Source organism: Lithobates pipiens, unplaced genomic scaffold (genome assembly GCF_037356315.1).
Source record: "Lithobates pipiens isolate NorthernLeopardFrog02 unplaced genomic scaffold, aLitPip1_a1.2 Scaffold_30, whole genome shotgun sequence".
Lineage (NCBI taxonomy): Eukaryota > Metazoa > Chordata > Amphibia > Anura > Ranidae > Lithobates > Lithobates pipiens.
The window spans coordinates 90,997,672-91,009,797 of NW_027507791.1; the positions used below are offsets into that span (position 1 = coordinate 90,997,672).

The following is a 12,126-nucleotide window of genomic DNA, read 5'->3' on the forward strand; positions in this document are numbered from 1 at the left end:
AGCAAAGAAAACGCGGCCACATATGTAAACGGTGTTCAAATCCCACATGTGACGTATCGCCGTGATCATCAGAGCGAGAGCAATAATTCTTGCACTAGACCTCCTCTGTAACCCTAACTTGGTAACCGTAAAGAAAATTGAAAGCGTTGCCTATGGAGATTTTTAGGTACCGAAGTGTGTCGCCATTCCAAGAGAGCGTGCAATTAGAAAGCGTGATATGTTTGGTATCTATTTAATCGGCGTAACACCATCTATTTACTCAGCGTACAGAAAACTTTCACATTTATATTGCATATCACAGTTTCCATCATTTAGTGATGAAAAACAAAGTCAAGCTAGAGAAATTTGACACATACACTAAATGGGCTCACATTAAGCACATAAAAAAATAATCCAAATGTGTAGAATAGCAATTTGCCTGTTTTGAAGGAATTCAAATACAGTATACAATGCAAAGGTTGATTGCTAAGCAACTGCTAAATGGCTGTGATGCTGGACATTACAGAGAAGGTTCTAGACAAGGGTCTATACATTATATACTATACAATTGGGACTTTAATTAAAGAGAGGCCAACTAAAAGAGGAATTTTGACTTATCTTTAAATTCCATATCATAGAGTACACAGTACAAGGCACATGCATCGTATTCATACACCATGGGTTATAGGAGTGTTCCTTCAAGTGATTGGATATTGGCAAAGCTTTAGAGGAGACACCACCTGGGACCTCCATAACCCTAGCCCACCTTGTGATCCCCCACTTTTGTAGCAAGCAAAGGAGAGTAAACCAAGGAAAGAAAGAGAGTGTGGTCTGCGGCCTGTACTGTACTTCAAGAAATGAATTGTACAGGTAAGTCAAAATTTCCCTTATCTTAATCACACAGTACAAGACACAGATAGAGCATACACTATGGGATGTCCAAAAGAAATGAATTGGTATTAGGAAGGGTGGGCAAGAGTGTGAACCTTTCAGCCAAAAGCTGCATCAGCAAAAGATTGTGTGTCCACCTTTGAAAAAGTATAAATAAAACACCAGGTGGCAAACTTACACAACAGGCATATTAACAAATGTTATAGCAAAGTCCTACCTGCTTTTGTTAAGAAACATATGCCTGTTCTACTGTGTCCTTGGGAGTGTGGCTCCTGAGTATCTCACCAAAATGAAGTTGCTATTGCAAAGAATGCCTAAACTTTGACTTGTATCTTAGTGCAGACTTCTGAGAAATTCAGTAAGCCTATCACACAGCCAATCACACAAACAGGAAATGACATTTCTGGTGCAATTCTCTACACCAACTGAGCACAGAAGGCCTGCAGGTTGCCATATTACATTGAAATTTAGAGAAAATTCAGCTGCAGAATGAAAAGGAAAGGTGATTTTTAATAACATCAAAATACCATTTGACTAGTTTAGCAATTGTATATACTATATTATTATTTTTTTTGTTATGTTTTTTCGAAAGTAGAGGTTACCCTTTAAGGCAAATTTCTGGTCAAGACTCAAATGTAGGCCAGAATGTGTGGTACAGAGAGTAATCTACCAGAGAGTAATCTTTGGGATTGGAGTGCCTGTTTTCACACCAGACAAAAAAGGATTTCCAAGTGCAATAATATAGCCAATAATATAGCCTGGAAAAAGCTTTTCTTGTTTTTCACAAGGTAGGAATCACAGACTCATAAACTCCTCTATCCTGTAATACATGGATTTCAGCCACCATGCCATGGCTTAACTGCCAGAGACCTAGAAGCAGGAGGGAATAGAGGGCCATAAAATAGTCAGGGGTTATCTCCTAGAAGTCTGAGTATGTCTGCATAACAGGTTCTTTTGGGCCAGTTTGTTGCAATTAATATCACTGTTTTCCTCATTTTCTTTTTTTTTTCTTGAGCAGACAAGGTAGGATTGGAGGAAAAGCAGAAATTAGCCTGTACTGAGACCAGGGGATTATCAATGCACATGAGGTTGAAACCTTGGTTCTGGCAACAAACAGAGATAGTTTGTTGTTGGCTCTAGAGGCTAGGATGTATAAATCGTAGGTATCCATGCTTTGGTAAGGCTGGGCTGCTGCCTCCCCTAGGGGCTCCACTAATAAAGCACCAAAATTATAGGTATTTTATAAATGGGTGGGTGGCGCTGCCCGTCACCTGAAGAGTGACCTCCAGGAGTGATTTTCCACTAGCCACGTTAAAGTTCAAGTGCTGTATGAAATATATAAGACAGGCAGTGTAATGTGCAGGTGATGTATAAATACAGTAAATAAATCAATTAGTGAGGTCACCCTAATAGACTTTATCATACAGAGTGTGTAATATAGTGCACTGTCAGTGTATAAAAAAGTTCTATATCCCTATTAATATCCCCAATTTATATGATGAAATGTATTGATTTTGTTTATTATTTATTTATTTAATCTATTCAATGTAACTCTACTTTGGATGCACGTGTAGGGATCCAGTATTTTCTACACACGTTAGCACACCATTCTACACACTGTATACTAATGGTATACATTATACATTTTTCTCCATTTGGATTTCCTATATGATGATTGCATTTTATTCATTTAATCTACGCAATTTAATCCCACTTACATTTCTGAATGCACATATAGGGATATACATACATACATATATATATATATATATATATATATATATATATATATATATATATTGTCCGTATCCCTATACATTGTGTCTCATTAAGATGCTCCTCTATTACATATTATTTTTATTTAAGGTAGCCATATAGTGCTGTCAATTTACACAGCACTTTACACATACATCACACACTCACATTGGTCCCTACCCTCAAGGAGCCCACAATCCAAGGTCCTCAACTCAAATTCATCTACCAGGGCCAATTTTGGACAGAAGCCAAAATTACCAGCAAATCTTTGGAGTGTGGGAGGAAACTGGAGTACCCAGAGGAAACCCACGCAGGCACAGGGAGAACATGCAAACTCCAGGCCATGGTTGGGATTCAAACCAGTGACCCTTTTTACTGCTAAGAGTGCTACCTACTACACCACTGTGCCACCCAACAGGTTCAGTGTTGTGTAGGCCTACGATGGGGCGAATGTTTAGCTGTGTTTTTGCATTGGTTCTCTTTCACTTGGTCTCTGCCATAGCTACAAGTGAGGTTATTCTCCTGCGGGGTACTCATAGAACAGTGTGCAGAGTATAGGGTAGGCGTGTAAGTAAGGAGTATGCAGTAATCTAGGTGTAGACCATCTTGTAATGAATCCTCAAGGAGAAAAAGTGTGAGGAAGCCCCTGAATATATTATAAGGGCTCTACACTGAGGTGGTATTAAAGTATGCTACTAGTGGTGAGATGTAACATCTGGTCATCCACCTGAGACTGAGCTCTGAGTGGTTGAAATTTAGAGCCAAGTTTGAAAAGTTTGAATTAATCCAAACATAGCCCCATTTTTACACGTGAGCACCCATGCAGGATCCAGTGCACGAAGCAACGTTACAGGCCGCCCCTACAGCATGTGGCTTGGGTACAACTTGCAAGTTTTTTTTGAGGTTGCACCGATCCATATACACTGCTTCCATGCAGGCATTAGAAGACCGGGAAGGCTTGATTAACCACTTCAGGCCATTTTTTTTACAGCACTGAGTTACTTTAACTGATAATTGCGCTGTCAAGCAACATTGTTCCCAAATGTTTGTCCTTTTTTCCCACGAATAGAGCTTTCTTTTGGTGGTATTTGATCACCTCTGCAGTTTTTAATTTTTGCTCTATACAAAAAAAATATTTTTTACTTTCTGCTATAAAACATACCCAATAAAAATCTGTAAAAAATCAAATTTCTTCATCAATTTAGCCCAATATGTATTCTACTGCATATTTTTGGCAAAAAAATACCAATAAGCATATACTGTTTGGTTTGCACAAAAGCTATAGCATCTACAAACTTTTTTTTACTAGTATTGGTGGTGATCAGTGACTGCGATATTGTGGCAGATAAATCAGACACCTTTGACACTTTTTGGGACCAATGACACTAATACAGTGATCGGTAAAAAATATACATTGTCACTGTACTAAGGACACTGGCAGGGAAGAAGTTAACATCAGAGGCGATCAAAGGGATACCTGCCTGTACAGCTTTTGGTGCAAACACATGTATTTGCTCATATTTATGCATTTGAGCAGCACCGAGTTGGAATGCAAAATGCAGCATTCAGAAATCAAGCTCATCCTTAGTCAAGCTACAAATTGCTGAATGCTAATGTCTACATTCTTACCTTGGGTAACTTCACATTACTACATTTTCATACCCACCATGGGCAATTTTCCCAACGCTTGACTGTTCAATGTTGGATGAAATGGAGATGGGCATTGATCAGGCTGCTTTGATGAGATGTGCTGCAGATGGGCACTGATCAGGCTGCATTGATGACATGTGCTGCAGATGGGCATTGATCAGGCTGCATTGATGACATGTGCTGCAGATGGATGGGCATTGATCAGGCCGCATTGGGGCTGCAGATGGGCATTGTTCAGGCTGCATTGATGGGAGATAAGAAGGCTGCAGATGAGCACTAAACAGGCTGCATTGATGGGCACTGACCCTTATTTTAATTCAAATTTGTTTATTTAAAAAATCTGTTTTTCTCCTGAAACTTCCCTCTTAAAATTAGGGTGCGTGTTATACACCTGTGCGTGTTATACGCTGATAAATACTGTATATTATTTTACTCTGCTAAAAATCCATCATACATTTTCATGGATAACTCCACAGAAATGGGTTAGAGGGGCATTTCTACTTTCGATAAAAAAAACAAAACTATAATTCATTGCTGCTTTCTGCTTAAAAAAAACTGTTGTATGCCGTAGCCAGTGAAATAGTAAATAAGCAATACACAGTTACAGAACTAGGGGCTGCTGTGAGAAGGCACTATAAGAAGGATTGTCCTATGTCCACCATCTAGCACCTGTAGGCTAAAAACCTTAAAGGTACATAAATAGATGCATGTACCAACCTCATTTTTTCATGATTTTACCTCCACCTCCACCTTCTTTGGTATAGATATTGCACAGGTTTTTAAAATATGAATGGGCAGTCCAATCAGCACCAGAGTTGATCTAAACTGCCCAGTGTACCCCACAGTCTTACAAACTCAGGCTCCACCGTAGAATGCTTGTAACAAGAGATGCTGCCATTTCTTATCTATTCCAAATTCTCAGCCAGCACTGTCCACCATTCTGTGACTGACCTGTCAGGGGTGGAATTGTGAAGAAGCTATACAGATTCTCCACTGCCGAGGAGCAGCACACTATAGTGAAAGGGCAGTGAATGCAATTTCACTAGTAGAAAACTATCTATTTAAAGGCATTTGCAAGCAAAATAAAATGTATCCAAAAACATAAATACATTTACAGCATGCAACAATGATAGAAAACAGCCGATAAGCCATACTGGGGATTCAGTTTATTGGAACTAGACCTTGTCTATGCCATTACTTAAATCAATGCATCTTTTTAAAGAATAATTACTGTATTATTGTATTACTGTATTATTAGTATACAGATGATAAGATCATCAAATGAAATGCAGAGTTGCTGGCCCCTTATCTAAAACAAGAAGACATCTTAAAATATCGCATACGAGTGTTAGCCATTTGGTGCAAATCCCTGAGTTATACCTAAAGCTAAAGTTTAGTTACATTTTTTTTAGCGCTGTTACTGATTAAAATTTTCTTTTTCGATTAATCGATTTTTTAAAATCAATTAATCGACTAATTTTGATTAATTATAACGCACATACAGATCCAACTATGTTTAGCTGATCTCCTTGCATTGCAACTCTGCATTAGTCAGTGGTAAATGTGGTATACACTATATACGACACTAGTTAGTTTCCATAATCCATGACGTAACTTCATAGTTCACACAAATATGTTTCAAATTCAAACTGTGACACTGACGTAAGTAATTTCTTTTTCCACAGTAGCGTGAAAATCCCTCCAACTCCGGTCTAACTAATCATTCTGACCTTATGGCAGGGACCCCTGTGGCACCTCTTAACCGCCCCTTCTGTTTGCCTTCTACATTCATAGAACTTGCACTATTCTTTCCAGAAATAAGGGTTATGTGAATGTAGGATGGGCATATGAATGACAGAACTTGCCTCTTCCAATCACACATTTATGTTTCCATGGAGTAAGGCATAGATCTTTCAGGACACAATATGGTCTGTTAATTACACTGGTCTACAAGGAGAAAGCCTCTAAATGAAAGTAGCAACATTTTACCAGAATTGGATCACTGATGGAAAATTAAGTCCTGAATATTAATTGGCTCCAGTTTTCAAGATACAGCTTCAAGTCAAAATTGCATCAAAATAATTCAAAATTACGAGGGGGGTGTGTGATTATGCTCCATAACTTTTCTGCAAAATGTGATATAGCAATGAGTATGGTGCCACACCAATCATTATAAATGTATAAAAATATACATGTATTTTTATTGATATCAATAACATAAATTTCCATTCATTTGTGCTTTTTCATGTAACATTTTTATGCTCCCTCCACACCATTGGGACTGTGAAAGGCATAGACTTTTTCTTCCTGTTTAGCCAATGATGCAGATAAACTGCACATGTAATGCAACATGTAATGCAACAATATTGAGGAGCCCTACTCTTGTCCTCATCCAAAATATAGTTGACATGCCTTTTTTACCACTGCTGTTATACTGCACTTTTGAGATACAAATGTAACCTCGCCATAAATGTAGCAGAAGTTATCTGTGTTGTTTACACAGTTTCCAGGCATCATGGCTTATGAGGGAAAATATCATGCTACTGTTCCTTGAAAATGTTAGGCGATGACACCTTCACAAGCCATCAGATGTAACTGTATGATGCGTAGATGTGACCAAGAGAAATGTACCTTAAAAAAAAAGAACAATAAATGATAGTTAGGTAATAATCTTTAGCCCTGGTTCACATTGGTACCATTTGACATGCGACATGCAAATTGGCAGCAATTGCCAGCAATGGCCTGTCCTAATCGGTGTGGCGCTGCATTTTTGGAGCCACACTGATTTCAAAAAGTAGTTTCTGTACTGCTTTTTGCGATTTCGTGCTGCGAATGGTGGCCTAAATAGGGACTGACATGTTGGAGTGAAATCGTGTGAGTTCAGCTGAACCCGCACAGAACAGCAGTGCTTCAAGTGGTTGTATACCCGCTAATGTGTTGTTGTTTTTTTTTGCCACCTGCAAAGGAAAAGGCATAATGAGCTAGTATGCACCGCATACTAGCTCATTATGAAATACTTACCTTAGAACGAGGCCCGACATCTGGCCCGATCCACGCCGAGGGAGCTGATATGCTCCCTCTGCGTTTCTTCCGGGTATCGCGGCTCCGGCGCTGTGGCCGGAGCCGCACTATCGTCACTCCCGCGCAAGCGCGTGGGAGATTTCATTCCGGCAGGGTCCGGCGTCTGCCGGGCTTTCAGCCGAGAATCCCCTTGTGCGCATGCGCCGCTGCAGTCAGCAGCGCATAGCGAGGGGAATATCTCCTAAACTGTACAGGTTTAGGAGATATTTTTTTTACCTACAGGTAAGCCTTATTATAGGCTTTCCTGTAGGTAAAAGTAAAAAAATTGACTATACAACCACTTTAACGGGAGCAATGAGACAGATTATGAGACATATTTATGAAAGCTTTAAGCTTTAATTCATAAATTCCTCCCTCTGAAGATGAGGTCATGGATGGATCTTTCAGCATGACAATGACCCAAATCATACTAAGGAGTAGCTCAAGAAGAAGCACATTAAGGTCATGGAGTGGCCTAGCCACTCTCCAGACCCTAACCCTATAGAGAATTTATGGAGGGAGCTGAAACTTCAAGTTGTCAAGGGACAGCTAAGAAATCGTAAGGATTTAATAAACGTCTTACCTCTGTGTTTAACAACAAGGGTTTTTCCACCAAGTACTAAGTCATGTTTGCTTTGGGATCAAATACTTATTTTACTCGATGAACTGCAACTCAATTTAGTATCATATTTAAAAAAAAAATTTGAATGATCTTCTGTAGCCACCATTTAAAATACACCTATGATAAAAATTATAGACCCTTCATTTCTTTGTAAGTGGGAAAACTTACAAAATCTGTAGGGGATAAAATAATTATTTTCCCCACTGTAGCTTTTCAGCAGAATAAAACCTACCCTTGACCAGTTTCTTATAGTGTGTCTTCAAAATGTATCTCATCTCCAGTGGTAAATCTATTGCAGACCTATGCATAGATAACAATCACTTATTTTAGAGAAGCTAATGAAATGAATTGTTGTTTACAATATAAAGTACTGTCGGTTTTTTTTTATACTTTTCATTAACAACACATTTATTCAAAAGTATAATTGCATTGCAGTTAACATAGGGCCCACCCCGCAAAGCTGAGCATATGTTACACACTGGTTGCCCTGACTGTCCTTAGCCAAAAATGGAAGTATATTCACTAAGTTTTGGTTCTGCCAAGTGACACTGGCATTGAAACAATGTAGACAGAGTTGGAGGAGAGGGTTCAACCTCGGTGTCAAAGGACTCTGATCTGGTAAATCAATAAACATGCCTCTGTTGCCTGCTTGTGATGATACCCTGATTGTTTAGAATTTCCAGTGAAGATGGCATGAAGATGTCATTTGTAACATTGTTTTTAAATTAACCACAGAACATATACCCTCCTATTGCCTGTACGTGGGGTGAACTGCTATCACTACCCAACTCTTGATATGCCATTGGATATAACACAAAATAGAAAAGATTTCAGTGGCACAGTATAGAGTGACTTTTCCCACATGGACTTCCCTTTCCTGCAATTGCAATAAAGCAGTTGTTAAAGAGGAAGTAAACCCTCTGGAAAAAAATAAAAAAATATACACCCTGCAAGACAAAGGCATAATGAGCTAGTATGCATAGCATGCGCATGGGAGCCACCACTAATGGCACGATCGCCACTAGAAATGGCACACTCAATGCGCCGTAGACATCGGTGCCTGTCTTTTGCAAATATCTCCTAAACCGTGTAGGTTTAGGAGATATTTCTTGCACCTACAGGTAATCCTTAATCTAGGCTTACCTGTAGGTAAAAGTGGTCTGTAAGGGTTTACCAAAACCTCCTCTACTGTGTGTGTTTGCCCAACCCCCCTTACACTTACCCGAGCTTGAACATGATAAAGTGGTGTTCTTGAGAACAGTTGTCCCAGCTCTGTCCCACCTCACTACACAGATTGATAGCAGTAGGTGCCAAAGTCTGAGGTGAGAGAGCAGGGGGCAGGGCCGAGCAGCCCTTTGTGTGTCAATGGACACAGACAAAGCAGCTCAGGAGCAAGCCCACACAAGTGCCTCCATGGGAAGTTGCCGAAGGGGAGGGGCCAAGAGTGCAGCTGAGGGACCCCAGGAGAGGAGATGATGGAGGCTGCTCTGTGCATTACCATTGAACAGAGCAGGTAAGTATAACATGTTTGGTATTTTAAAGGGAAAAAAGCTGAAGGTTTAATGTCACTTTAATGAATACTGTAAAGTATCACTTTCATGCATATATACTAGCATACCTCTCAAATTTCTAAGATGGGAAACAGGGATTATTAGCAAAAAGTGGGCAAAGGACACACCTCTGACACATCCTATTACATGGAGAATACACAAAAAATTATTGGGTAAATCCACAAGTGATTTTTTTTACCACTACTATTTATGTATACTGGCTTTTGAAATTTGCAAACGCAACAATTTAGAAATCTAAAGAAAGGTATATATTAGACCACAAGGGACAAATGAGGAAAGAGGGACTGAGGGACTTCCAAATCAGGAGTAATTGGCAGCTATGTACTAGTCATATTTTAAATACCTAACTAAACTAAGGGATGTTTTGTAATATTTGCCCAAAAGCAAATATAAAAGCTTACTGGATGACATTTTGTTATCTTAAATACAAGATAGAGTTGATTTACTAAAACTGGAGAGTGCAAAATCTGGTGCAGCTGTGCATGGTAACCGATCAGTTTCTAACTTCAGCTTGTTCAATTAAGCTTTGTTAAAAAAAGAAACTGGAAGCTGGTTTCTATGCAGAACTGCATCAGATTTTGCACTAATCAATTTTAGTAAATCAACACCTGTGTATCTTAACTAGCAGCCATATTTTCCCCTTTTCATCCTTTTGTGTATATCTATGCTGTTGATCTCCTCCAACCTCTTTCAGCTACTCCTCATCTACATGGATTCACTCCAGTGTTGGCTGCTAATCTTTGCACTGGGCTGGGTTCCTGATGGTGACAGCAGTAAAACATGCCCATGCAATTTGTCTCTGCAAAATTGCTTGTACTCTCAGTTTGGGGCCCATGTGATAGAAGCAAGACTGGGGGACAATTGTCACTCCTTAACAAGAAGTGTCTGAACAAGGACCAATATGTTGAGCTTACTAGGTATTATTTTAATGAAAGCTAGAAATTTTAAATATTGGGAACAACATCTGAAATTACAATAAAATGTTAGAGATAGTCCTGTCTACACCCAGAGGCAAGTCTGGTAAACCAGGCCAGATTTAACGCAAGAGGAGCGGAAACTTCTCACAGTGCCCACTTTATTATATCAGGAATTAGTAACCAATTCCCCCTGTTCAAAAGGGTGCTGTTCTGTTTCCAAAGAACAATAATCAGAGATACTATACTTGATCTTAGCCAAAAGGCTGAGAAGCGATGTAACTTGCAGCTTGGGTCCCTGGAGCCAGAGACAGCACTGAATATCTGCCAGTATTCTATGGTCATTAATATCCATGGCTGTGGACCCCATTGACCCTGCTGTGGGTAACTAGTAGCTATTTTTTGGTGAAGCAGTAACACCAAGGGGCCCTATTTAAAATGGGAAGCAGCATCTGCTCCACACACCACAGGATATTGCTCTAATTGCTGTACCCTGCACATGCATTTTACATTTTAATTATAAATGGCAGAGCACCTAATGGAGCCTGTGGTGTTCTCTCCATAACATTGGAGAGAACATCCCCATATATGAGTAAAATGACAGCTGGACATACAATTTGCTGATATTTAAACATAGCAGGAGTGTGTTTCTTAAAAGGTGTGTAGAGTAAAAGGACTTGGAATATGTAGCAGATTGACAGTGTTGCCAACCGTCAGTATTTTTACTGGTAGCAGTAAAAAACAGGCAATTTACCCCTGCCAGTAAATGCCAACAAAAAGAAAAGGTTGCCAGTAAACAATATGGCCAGCCGAGACCATACTACTAGGGTGCCTGCTACAGTGTGTTTCAGGTGGGTCTGGTGGAGGCAGTGCCTGAGCATGTGCCATGTCGGTAATCTGTACTGGTGCACACTGCTGTCAGTATCACTGTCAGAGTCAATTTCATGTGTTTTCTGCCCATTCTAATTTCTTGCCCTCCTGTGTCCTCCCCCTGAGCTACTTACTATATTGAAAATAAAATAAGAAATATGTTTCTTGCCTTATTAGCTACTTTAAATCACATTGCTAATTACATATTGTACTCGTTTGTAGCCTAAATAGAGAAATTTGAACTTAAAACTGTAATTTTGTAACTTTTGGAAATGCCAGTAAAAACATGGCTGCGTCAGTAAATTTTGGGTGTCATGACAGTAAATTTCAATCTGTCAGCTTGGCAATACTGCCGATTGACATTGTGGCAAATGGCGGATATTGCCTTGATTTTAGTGCAGTTTGCCAAATCATTAAACCCTACTAACATCAAGACAACATCCACCATGTGCCACAGTGTAGTTGAATAATTAGGTGGTTGAATAATGTCATAAGTCCAGAGCTTCTGACCTTACGTGCTGTAACTGCTGTAGTCATAGGTCACAGCTATAATACCTTGGTGCAGAACATGCCACTGTGGACAGACTGCACAGTTGTGAAGACTTACACATGAAAAGACTGCTTAGCTATAAAGAATGCCATGTTAAGCCGCGTACACACGGGCGGACTGTCTGTCCAACTTAGTCCGCCGAAACACATTTCAGCGTGCAGTCTGGCGGACTAAGTATTTCGGAATTTCCGTAATACAGTCCGTCGGACTCGCATTTCAGCGGACAATCCGCCCGTGTGTGTGCCAGTCTGCCGTACTTTTGAA

At 39.7% G+C, this 12,126-nt stretch overlaps 1 protein-coding gene and 1 pseudogene across 2 annotated transcripts in view; both read right to left on the minus strand.

The window, feature by feature from the left end:
* RGS6 (regulator of G protein signaling 6) overlaps window positions 1-12,126 on the minus strand; it is a 796,961-nt gene that overhangs the window by 630,175 nt on the left and 154,660 nt on the right. The gene's annotated exons all lie outside the window — the stretch shown is intronic.
* On the minus strand, window positions 10,614-10,720 carry LOC143950452 (U2 spliceosomal RNA; annotated as a pseudogene).